Consider the following 8,846-nt stretch of genomic DNA (forward strand, 5'->3'; position numbering starts at 1 on the left):
TCCCCATCATTTTAAGGAAGATCTATTTTTTGACAAATTTTTTCATTTTTTGTAAGGGGGTAGCTCGGTTATTTTTGGGATTCAGATTTTGGTCCAAAAATCTAATTTTTTAGTGGTTTTTCGGTCGTGGTTTAGCCAAATCAGGGCGTACACCTAAAAGACCGACAGTTTTGAGCAGCTTGCTTCAATTGCTATCGATCCCCATCATTTTAAGAAAGATTTATTTTTTGACAAATTTTTTCATGTTTTGTAAGGGGGTAGTTCGGTTATTTTTGGGATTCAGATTTCGGTCCAAAAATCTCACTTTTTAGTGGTTTTTCGGTCGTGGTTTAGCCAAATCAAGGCGTACACCTAAAAGACCGACAGTTTTGAGCAGCTTGCTTCAATTGCTATCGATCCCCATCATTTTAAGAAAGATTTTTTTTTGACAAATTTTTTCATTTTTTGTAAGGTTATTTTTGGGATTCAGATTTTGGTCAAAAAAGTTCATTTTTTAGTGGTTTTTCGGTCGTGGTTTAGCCAAATCAAGGCGTACACCTAAAAGACCGACAGTTTTGAGCAGCTTGCTTCAATTGCTATCGATCCCCATCATTTTAAGGAAGATCTATTTTTTGACAAATTTTTTCATTTTTTGTAAGGGGGTAGCTCGGTTATTTTTGAAATTCAGATTTTGGTCAAAAATGCTCATTTTTTAGTGGTTTTTCGGTCGTGGTTTAGCCAAATCAAGGCGTACACCTAAAAGACCGACAGTTTTGAGCAGCTTGCTTCAATTGCTATCGATCCCCATCATTTTAAGGAAGATCTATTTTTTGACAAATTTTTTCATTTTTTGTAAGGGGGTAGCTCGGTTATTTTTGGGATTCAGATTTTGGTCCAAAAATCTAATTTTTTAGTGGTTTTTCGGTCGTGGTTTAGCCAAATCAGGGCGTACACCTAAAAGACCGACAGTTTTGAGCAGCTTGCTTCAATTGCTATCGATCCCCATCATTTTAAGAAAGATTTATTTTTTGACAAATTTTTTCATTTTTTGTAAGGGGGTAGTTCGGTTATTTTTGGGATTCAGATTTCGGTCCAAAAATCTCACTTTTTAGTGGTTTTTCGGTCGTGGTTTAGCCAAATCAAGGCGTACACCTAAAAGACCGACAGTTATGAGCAGCTTGCTTCAATTGCTATCGATCCCCATCATTTTAAGAAAGATTTTTTTTTTGACAAATTTTTTCATTTTTTGTAAAGTTATTTTTGGGATTCAGATTTTGGTCAAAAAAGTTCATTTTTTAGTGGTTTTTCGGTCGTGGTTTAGCCAAATCAAGGCGTACACCTAAAAGACCGACAGTTTTGAGCAGCTTGCTTCAATTGCTATCGATTCCCATCATTTTAAGGAAGATTTATTTTTTGACAAATTTTTTCATTTTTTGTAAGGGGGTAGCTCGGTTATTTTTGAAATTCAGATTTTGGTCAAAAATGCTCATTTTTTAGTGGTTTTTCGGTCGTGGTTTAGCCAAATCAAGGCGTACACCTAAAAGACCGACAGTTTTGAGCAGCTTGCTTCAATTGCTATCGATCCCCATCATTTTAAGGAAGATCTATTTTTTGACAAATTTTTTCATTTTTTGTAAGGGGGTAGCTCGGTTATTTTTGAAATTCAGATTTTGGTCAAAAATGCTCATTTTTTAGTGGTTTTTCGGTCGTGGTTTAGCCAAATCAAGGCGTACACCTAAAAGACCGACAGTTTTGAGCAGCTTGCTTCAATTGCTATCGATCCCCATCATTTTAAGGAAGATTTATTTTTTGACAAATTTTTTCATTTTTTGTAAGGGGGTAGCTCGGTTATTTTTGGGATTCAGATTTTGGTCCAAAAATCTAATTTTTTAGTGGTTTTTCGGTCGTGGTTTAGCCAAATCAAGGCGTACACCTAAAAGACCGACAGTTATGAGCAGCTTGCTTCAATTGCTATCGATCCCCATCATTTTAAGAAAGATTTATTTTTCCACAAATTTTTTCATTTTTTGTAAGGGTGTAGCTTGGTTATTTTTGGGATTCAGATTTTGGTCAAAAAAGTTCATTTTTTAGTGGTTTTTCGGTCGTGGTTTAGCCAAATCAAGGCGTACACCTAAAAGACCGACAGTTTTGAGCAGCTTGCTTCAATTGCTATCGATCCCCATCATTTTAAGGAAGATTTATTTTTTGACAAATTTTTTCATTTTTTGTAAGGGGGTAGCTCGGTTATTTTTGGGATTCAGATTTTGGTCCAAAAATCTCATTTTTTAGTGGTTTTTCGGTCGTGGTTTAGCCAAATCAGGGCGTACACCTAAAAGACCGACAGTTTTGAGCAGCTTGCTTCAATTGCTATCGATCCCCATCATTTTAAGAAAGATTTATTTTTTGACAAATTTTTTCATTTTTTGTAAGGGGGTAGTTCGGTTATTTTTGGGATTCAGATTTCGGTCCAAAAATCTCACTTTTTAGTGGTTTTTCGGTCGTGGTTTAGCCAAATCAAGGCGTACACCTAAAAGACCGACAGTTATGAGCAGCTTGCTTCAATTGCTATCGATCCCCATCATTTTAAGAAAGATTTTTTTTTTGACAAATTTTTTCATTTTTTGTAAGGTTATTTTTGGGATTCAGATTTTGGTCAAAAAAGTTCATTTTTTAGTGGTTTTTCGGTCGTGGTTTAGCCAAATCAAGGCGTACACCTAAAAGACCGACAGTTTTGAGCAGCTTGCTTCAATTGCTATCGATTCCCATCATTTTAAGGAAGATTTATTTTTGACAAATTTTTTCATTTTTTGTAAGGGGGTAGCTCGGTTATTTTTGAAATTCAGATTTTGGTCAAAAATGCTCATTTTTTAGTGGTTTTTCGGTCGTGGTTTAGCCAAATCAAGGCGTACACCTAAAAGACCGACAGTTTTGAGCAGCTTGCTTCAATTGCTATCGATCCCCATCATTTTAAGGAAGATCTATTTTTTGACAAATTTTTTCATTTTTTGTAAGGGGGTAGCTCGGTTATTTTTGAAATTCAGATTTTGGTCAAAAATGCTCATTTTTTAGTGGTTTTTCGGTCGTGGTTTAGCCAAATCAAGGCGTACACCTAAAAGACCGACAGTTTTGAGCAGCTTGCTTCAATTGCTATCGATCCCCATCATTTTAAGGAAGATTTATTTTTTGACAAATTTTTTCATTTTTTGTAAGGGGGTAGCTCGGTTATTTTTGGGATTCAGATTTCGGTCCAAAAATCTCACTTTTTAGTGGTTTTTCGGTCGTGGTTTAGCCAAATCAAGGCGTACACCTAAAAGACCGACAGTTTTGAGCAGCTTGCTTCAATTGCTATCGATCCCCATCATTTTAAGGAAGATTTATTTTTGACAAATTTTTTCATTTTTTGTAAGGTTATTTTTGGGATTCAGATTTTGGTCAAAAAAGTTCATTTTTTAGTGGTTTTTCGGTCGTGGTTTAGCCAAATCAAGGCGTACACCTAAAAGACCGACAGTTTTGAGCAGCTTGCTTCAATTGCTATCGATCCCCATCATTTTAAGGAAGATCTATTTTTTGACAAATTTTTTCATTTTTTGTAAGGGGGTAGCTCGGTTATTTTTGGGATTCAGATTTTGGTCCAAAAATCTAATTTTTTAGTGGTTTTTCGGTCGTGGTTTAGCCAAATCAGGGCGTACACCTAAAAGACCGACAGTTTTGAGCAGCTTGCTTCAATTGCTATCGATCCCCATCATTTTAAGAAAGATTTATTTTTTGACAAATTTTTTCATGTTTTGTAAGGGGGTAGTTCGGTTATTTTTGGGATTCAGATTTCGGTCCAAAAATCTCACTTTTTAGTGGTTTTTCGGTCGTGGTTTAGCCAAATCAAGGCGTACACCTAAAAGACCGACAGTTTTGAGCAGCTTGCTTCAATTGCTATCGATCCCCATCATTTTAAGAAAGATTTTTTTTTTGACAAATTTTTTCATTTTTTGTAAGGTTATTTTTGGGATTCAGATTTTGGTCAAAAAAGTTCATTTTTTAGTGGTTTTTCGGTCGTGGTTTAGCCAAATCAAGGCGTACACCTAAAAGACCGACAGTTTTGAGCAGCTTGCTTCAATTGCTATCGATCCCCATCATTTTAAGGAAGATCTATTTTTTGACAAATTTTTTCATTTTTTGTAAGGGGGTAGCTCGGTTATTTTTGAAATTCAGATTTTGGTCAAAAATGCTCATTTTTTAGTGGTTTTTCGGTCGTGGTTTAGCCAAATCAAGGCGTACACCTAAAAGACCGACAGTTTTGAGCAGCTTGCTTCAATTGCTATCGATCCCCATCATTTTAAGGAAGATCTATTTTTTGACAAATTTTTTCATTTTTTGTAAGGGTTCGGTTATTTTTGGGATTCAGATTTCGGTCCAAAAATCTCACTTTTTAGTGGTTTTTCGGTCGTGGTTTAGCCAAATCAAGGCGTACACCTAAAAGACCGACAGTTATGAGCAGCTTGCTTCAATTGCTATCGATCCCCATCATTTTAAGAAAGATTTATTTTTTGACAAATTTTTTCATTTTTTGTAAGGGTTCGGTTATTTTTGGGATTCAGATTTCGGTCCAAAAATCTCACTTTTTAGTGGTTTTTCGGTCGTGGTTTAGCCAAATCAAGGCGTACACCTAAAAGACCGACAGTTATGAGCAGCTTGCTTCAATTGCTATCGATCCCCATCATTTTAAGAAAGATTTTTTTTTTGACAAATTTTTTCATTTTTTGTAAAGTTATTTTTGGGATTCAGATTTTGGTCAAAAAAGTTCATTTTTTAGTGGTTTTTCGGTCGTGGTTTAGCCAAATCAAGGCGTACACCTAAAAGACCGACAGTTTTGAGCAGCTTGCTTCAATTGCTATCGATTCCCATCATTTTAAGGAAGATTTATTTTTTGACAAATTTTTTCATTTTTTGTAAGGGGGTAGCTCGGTTATTTTTGAAATTCAGATTTTGGTCAAAAATGCTCATTTTTTAGTGGTTTTTCGGTCGTGGTTTAGCCAAATCAAGGCGTACACCTAAAAGACCGACAGTTTTGAGCAGCTTGCTTCAATTGCTATCGATCCCCATCATTTTAAGGAAGATCTATTTTTTGACAAATTTTTTCATTTTTTGTAAGGGGGTAGCTCGGTTATTTTTGAAATTCAGATTTTGGTCAAAAATGCTCATTTTTTAGTGGTTTTTCGGTCGTGGTTTAGCCAAATCAAGGCGTACACCTAAAAGACCGACAGTTTTGAGCAGCTTGCTTCAATTGCTATCGATCCCCATCATTTTAAGGAAGATTTATTTTTTGACAAATTTTTTCATTTTTTGTAAGGGGGTAGCTCGGTTATTTTTGGGATTCAGATTTCGGTCCAAAAATCTCACTTTTTAGTGGTTTTTCGGTCGTGGTTTAGCCAAATCAAGGCGTACACCTAAAAGACCGACAGTTTTGAGCAGCTTGCTTCAATTGCTATCGATCCCCATCATTTTAAGGAAGATTTATTTTTGACAAATTTTTTCATTTTTTGTAAGGTTATTTTTGGGATTCAGATTTTGGTCAAAAAAGTTCATTTTTTAGTGGTTTTTCGGTCGTGGTTTAGCCAAATCAAGGCGTACACCTAAAAGACCGACAGTTTTGAGCAGCTTGCTTCAATTGCTATCGATCCCCATCATTTTAAGGAAGATCTATTTTTTGACAAATTTTTTCATTTTTTGTAAGGGGGTAGCTCGGTTATTTTTGGGATTCAGATTTTGGTCCAAAAATCTAATTTTTTAGTGGTTTTTCGGTCGTGGTTTAGCCAAATCAGGGCGTACACCTAAAAGACCGACAGTTTTGAGCAGCTTGCTTCAATTGCTATCGATCCCCATCATTTTAAGAAAGATTTATTTTTTGACAAATTTTTTCATGTTTTGTAAGGGGGTAGTTCGGTTATTTTTGGGATTCAGATTTCGGTCCAAAAATCTCACTTTTTAGTGGTTTTTCGGTCGTGGTTTAGCCAAATCAAGGCGTACACCTAAAAGACCGACAGTTTTGAGCAGCTTGCTTCAATTGCTATCGATCCCCATCATTTTAAGAAAGATTTTTTTTTTGACAAATTTTTTCATTTTTTGTAAGGTTATTTTTGGGATTCAGATTTTGGTCAAAAAAGTTCATTTTTTAGTGGTTTTTCGGTCGTGGTTTAGCCAAATCAAGGCGTACACCTAAAAGACCGACAGTTTTGAGCAGCTTGCTTCAATTGCTATCGATTCCCATCATTTTAAGGAAGATTTATTTTTTGACAAATTTTTTCATTTTTTGTAAGGGGGTAGCTCGGTTATTTTTGAAATTCAGATTTTGGTCAAAAATGCTCATTTTTTAGTGGTTTTTCGGTCGTGGTTTAGCCAAATCAAGGCGTACACCTAAAAGACCGACAGTTTTGAGCAGCTTGCTTCAATTGCTATCGATCCCCATCATTTTAAGGAAGATCTATTTTTTGACAAATTTTTTTATTTTTGAAATTCAGATTTTGGTCAAAAATGCTCATTTTTTAGTGGTTTTTCGGTCGTGGTTTAGCCAAATCAAGGCGTACACCTAAAAGACCGACAGTTTTGAGCAGCTTGCTTCAATTGCTATCGATCCCCATCATTTTAAGGAAGATCTATTTTTTGACAAATTTTTTCATTTTTTGTAAGGGGGTAGCTCGGTTATTTTTGGGATTCAGATTTTGGTCCAAAAATCTAATTGTTTAGTGGTTTTTCGGTCGTGGTTTAGCCAAATCAAGGCGTACACCTAAAAGACCGACAGTTTTGAGCAGCTTGCTTCAATTGCTATCGATCCCCATCATTTTAAGGAAGATTTATTTTTTGACAAATTTTTTCATTTTTTGTAAGGGGGTAGTTTGGTTATTTTTGGGATTCAGATTTTGGTCAAAAATGCTCATTTTTTAGTGGTTTTTCGGTCGTGGTTTAGCCAAATCAAGGCGTACACCTAAAAGACCGACAGTTTTGAGCAGCTTGCTTCAATTGCTATCGATCCCCATCATTTTAAGGAAGATTTAGTTTTTGACAAATTTTTTCATTTTTTGTAAGGGGGTAAGCTCGGTTATTTTTGAAATTTAGATTTTGGTCAAAAATGCTCATTTTTTAGTGGTTTTTCGGTCGTGGTTTAGCCAAATCAAGGCGTACACCTAAAAGACCGACAGTTTTGAGCAGCTTGCTTCAATTGCTATCGATCCCCATCATTTTAAGGAAGATTTATTTTTTGACAAATTTTTTCATTTTTTGTAAGGGGGTAGCTCGGTTATTTTTGAGTATCAGATTTTGGTCAAAAATGCTCATTTTTTAGTGGTTTTTCGGTCGTGGTTTAGCCAAATCAAGGCGTACACCTAAAAGACCGACAGTTTTGAGCAGCTTGCTTCAATTGCTATCGATCCCCATCATTTTAAGGAAGATCTATTTTTTGACAAATTTTTTTATTTTTGAAATTCAGATTTTGGTCAAAAATGCTCATTTTTTAGTGGTTTTTCGGTCGTGGTTTAGCCAAATCAAGGCGTACACCTAAAAGACCGACAGTTTTGAGCAGCTTGCTTCAATTGCTATCGATCCCCATCATTTTAAGGAAGATTTATTTTTTGACAAATTTTTTCATTTTTTGTAAGGGGGTAGCTCGGTTATTTTTGGGATTCAGATTTCGGTCCAAAAATCTCACTTTTTAGTGGTTTTTCGGTCGTGGTTTAGCCAAATCAAGGCGTACACCTAAAAGACCGACAGTTATGAGCAGCTTGCTTCAATTGCTATCGATCCCCATCATTTTAAGAAAGATTTTTTTTTTGACAAATTTTTTCATTTTTTGTAAGGTTATTTTTGGGATTCAGATTTTGGTCAAAAAAGTTCATTTTTTAGTGGTTTTTCGGCCGTGGTTTAGCCAAATCAAGGCGTACACCTAAAAGACCGACAGTTTTGAGCAGCTTGCTTCAATTGCTATCGATCCCCATCATTTTAAGGAAGATCTATTTTTTGACAAATTTTTTCATTTTTTGTAAGGGGGTAGCTCGGTTATTTTTGGGATTCAGATTTTGGTCCAAAAATCTAATTTTTTAGTGGTTTTTCGGTCGTGGTTTAGCCAAATCAAGGCGTACACCTAAAAGACCGACAGTTATGAGCAGCTTGCTTCAATTGCTATCGATCCCCATCATTTTAAGAAAGATTTATTTTTCCACAAATTTTTTCATTTTTTGTAAGGGTGTAGCTTGGTTATTTTTGAAATTCAGATTTTGGTCAAAAATGCTCATTTTTTAGTGGTTTTTCGGTCGTGGTTTAGCCAAATCAAGGCGTACACCTAAAAGACCGACAGTTTTGAGCAGCTTGCTTCAATTGCTATCGATCCCCATCACTTTAAGGAAGATTTATTTTTTGACAAATTTTTTCATTTTTTGTAAGGGGGTAGCTCGGTTATTTTTGAGTATCAGATTTTGGTCCAAAAATCTTATTTTTTAGTGGTTTTTCGGTCGTGGTTTAGCCAAATAAAGGCGTACAGCTAAAAGACCGACAGTTTTGAGCAGCTTGCTTCAATTGCTATCGATCCCCACCATTTTAAGGAAGATTTAAAAATGTGAAAAATTTAACATTTTCAGGTTTTGAATGCCAATGGATTGGAAAATAAACTACGAGCTCAACGAAGTGTGGCATTCCTTATTGCGACGTTTATTTTTATTATAGCAGCCAAAAAATTAATTTCTTAGGACGAAAAATGGGATTTTAGTCGCCGTGAAAGGTTTAGTTTTTACATCAGATACTATTGAATGTTTTGTACTTTACGAATAATTCACTTAAGAGTTTTTTATTTATTTTATAACTTTTATTTTTTAAATAATGAATAT

The sequence above is a fragment of the Drosophila suzukii genome, chromosome X, assembly GCF_043229965.1.
Source record: "Drosophila suzukii chromosome X, CBGP_Dsuzu_IsoJpt1.0, whole genome shotgun sequence".
NCBI lineage: Eukaryota > Metazoa > Arthropoda > Insecta > Diptera > Drosophilidae > Drosophila > Drosophila suzukii.